The sequence below is a fragment of the Phodopus roborovskii genome, unplaced genomic scaffold, assembly GCF_943737965.1.
Source record: "Phodopus roborovskii unplaced genomic scaffold, PHOROB, whole genome shotgun sequence".
NCBI classification, from domain to species: domain Eukaryota; kingdom Metazoa; phylum Chordata; class Mammalia; order Rodentia; family Cricetidae; genus Phodopus; species Phodopus roborovskii.
In genome coordinates, this window is record NW_026126418.1 from 79,191,636 (window position 1) to 79,195,198 (window position 3,563).

The following is a 3,563-nucleotide window of genomic DNA, read 5'->3' on the forward strand; positions in this document are numbered from 1 at the left end:
GTAAACAAGTCAGTGCGCAGGTGCAGGGTGATTTTCCCTCCCTTGGCCTCTGCCTCTCCCGTGGCATCATATGGGCCAATGGACTGCAGCCATTCAGGAGGTGACACGTCCGAGGTGAAGGTTGTAAACCTATATAAGGGTTGGGTTTTGGATGTTTGGGGTCTCCGCTCTGTAAGCTTATGCTCTCCCTCTCAAGATGCATTAAAGCTTTACTGCAGAAGGATCCTGAGTGTGCCGTGTCGTTCTTGCTGGCGAGACGGTAGCACGGGACAAAGGACAAGAGAAAGGTGATTATGAGGAGACCCTGTAAACTCCCCTTTTTTGTTTTATGAAGATAGGCTTTAATTGTGCGATGTGCATGCTCCACCATGGCCTGACCTTGAGGATTATAAGGAAAGCCCGTCTTATGTGAGATTAAAAAAAAACTTTTGCAGAAAGAGTTGAGACCCTGACAAGTATAAGCAGAGCCATTATCAGTTTTTAATTGTCTGGGCATTCCCATATAAGCAAAGGCTTGTAAACAATGGCTCTTAATATCCTTACGCCTTTCTCCAGTATGGGCAGAGGCAAATATGAGATGAGAATGGGTATCCACAGATGCATGAAGGAATTGTAGTTGGCCAAAGGAAGGAACATGAGTAACATCCATCTGCCAGATATCATTAGGCATGACACCACGGGGGTTAACTCCAAGGTATGGAACAGGTAAGAATTCTGTACATAGGGGACAATTCTTAACTATATTAATAGCTTTGTCTGTAGTAATTTTAAAATGGAATTTAAGTGACCCTGCATTAAGATTGTATGAGCTTTGCATGCTGCTTCATACCCAGACTCCCTCATCATCATGACGGAACTATCTGTTTTAGTATTAAAATCAGCAACGGCATTTCCTTCACTTAAAGGGCTAGGCAAATCAGAATGCTCTTGGAGATGTCCTACAAAAATTGGATGAGAATGCCTCCATAGTAGGCTTTGTATGGTTAGTAAATGTACTTGTACACAAGAGACTGGAGCTATATAAGCTGCAGTTTCTAAGGGGGCCAATATATGATACATATATTTACTGTCAGTGTATAAGTTAAAAGGGCTCATCAGAAAAATGTTGAAGGGCTAATTGTACTGCAGCTAATTCCGCAAATTGTGCAGACTTCACTTTTAAGTACAGAGCATTTGATAATGGGAAAGGAAACAACTACTGCACAACCATTTGAAGATCTGTCAAATGTCATTTTATTGCAAGATGGTATAACTAATTATAAGTTTAAATGATAACTGGGTAATTTTAGTTGGGCAGCAAGTTGCTGCAAATTACTTATTCAAAAGTGATCCCTAGTCAATTCCAGATATATAGCAAGGATCAGAAATACCTGACTGGCCAATAGGGTTAAGTCACTAAATGAATCTTGATCATTTCTCAGGAAAGGTGCACTATAATTTCAATAGACAGCAATACAGGAACAGTTCTTCACATGGACTAGTTCCCATTTAAGTTAACTTTCTTTGGCCATCTCAACTGAGATAGATACATTCCCATAACTGGCTGAGCTTGAGTCTTCTTTGCCAGCAGCTTTAGATGGGCAATGCACTTGGCAATGGTCTCCTTTTCCTGCTGTGCAAAAATGCTCTGCACCACATGCTTCTCCACCCAGTCTGTCATGTGCTCTTCCTCCTTTCGACACATCATGTCCTGTACAGAAATATGGTAGTTCAGGTGATTATTTACCTCCTTATATGCTCTATGTAGCTGATCCTGGTAGGTAACTTCCAAGGCCAAGGCAACATTATTCCTCTGAACATCAAAGAGATAGTGGCACTTCTGAACCAATACCTACTGTGCCTTCTCCATAATTGCATCCTGGATTTGTTTGATGGGTGATTGCTTTACTTCATTAAGTTTATCAAGAAATTCTCCAATAGAAGCACCATATTTCTTAATCACATAGACCATCAACCCTACTACTGATATGGTAGAGAAGGTCTCTGGGGTAATCACATATGTTTCTTTGGATAAAACAATATAAGCTAAGCCCAGTTCCAAGCACATAGGGTCCAGTTACACCAGTTCTAGGGTAAAGGAACTGGAAAAATTCTTCAGGGATCAGTCCAAGACATACTTTTCCTCCATATTCAGGAAGAGGTGGCAGAGGGTCAAGATGTGGTTGTCTTGTGTGAAAGACCCTTGTTGCCTGTAATACCCCTGGTCCCACGACAGCCTCGTTCTTCAGACAGGGGACCACTGTGGTAGCGGCAGAAAGTACCACCCCGGGGCATGGCCTGCTAAGGTTCAGATAGCGGTCTTGAGGTATGCCTTTCACAGGCTTCATAGTGAGGGATTAAAAGGTTGTAGATGTAACTTCAGAGGTTCATCGTTTTAAATTTCCTCTGGTTGTCTTTTAAAATATTCATGCCTTACCCTAACGCCATAGCCTTTTGCTATGACACCAAGATGTAAATCTGTTCCATTTGTTTTACAGACACTGTGGGTACCTGGGAAAAGAGCTCTGCTACTGTATCAACAAATCTGGGGTGGTAAAAACTAACAGTTCAGAGCCTATTTTGACACCACCCAGTTTTTAGCATATCTTGCAGGTTCACTCCTCCTGCCTGGGTCAACCCACAGTGGTCCCTCTAGATAATACTAGCACCTACACCAGCTCCTGGAACTTCACCATTGGTACCAACTCTGTGGGCTCAAGTGGACAATGTGAGGAGGGGAATGTTGGGAGTCACTGGGCTTACATTCAGCAGGAGGTATGGGTGAAGAAGCATTCAGTTAACTGCCATCCTGGAGATCTCAGGCATCTGTTCCTTGAGAAGGCAAAAAAGGCAGGTTGCTAGGAGAGAAAATAGATTGTTATCATCAGCCCTATGATCTGGGCTAGCCATGGGAAGAGTGACAACTGCCATAATGAATGAAACGGAGAGGTTCCCTGGTTGTAGAGAAGAGGAAAGAGTGAATGAGTGAGATATGAGAGCAGATATGCCCTTTAAAGCCAGATTTCAGAGTCAGGTGGTGGTGGCGGTGCGAGCCTTTAATTCCAGCATTTGGGAGGCAGAGGCAGGTAGATCTCTGAGTCTAAGGGCAGCCTTGCCTACAGAGCAAGTTCCAGGACAGGCTCCACAGCTACAAAGAAACCCTGTCTGGAAAAACCAAAAACAAACAAGACCAAAAAACAAACAAACAAGCAAAAAAAAAAAAAAAAAAAACAAACACCAGATTTCAGTGTTTGGGTATCTGACTCATTTATTCTGGTTGTAGTGGAGGGCTGTGGATGAAGCTCCAGGCTGCAAACTGGGGAGATGGATGGCTTGACTAAGCTAAGCATGTCACTGTTACCACTGAGGGACAGGTAGCAACTGTTTTAGTATAGGCCAGGGACTTCAGGTAACACCTCTTTTTTTTTTTTTTTTTTTTTTTTGGAGATTGGGTCTCATTCTATAGCCTTGACTGTCATGGAATTCACTCACTATATAGACCAATTTTGTCATGAACACACAGAGATCCACCTGCCTCTGTCTCTTGAGTGTTAGTATTAAAGGTGTGTGCCATCTCAATCACA

General features: G+C 42.7%; 1 pseudogene; it reads right to left on the reverse strand.

Annotated features, from left to right (window-relative positions):
• Positions 1-1,477: 1,477 nt before the first annotated feature.
• LOC127221947 (ATP synthase F(0) complex subunit B1, mitochondrial-like) lies at positions 1,478-2,327 on the reverse strand (annotated as a pseudogene).
• Positions 2,328-3,563: the final 1,236 nt, after the last annotated feature.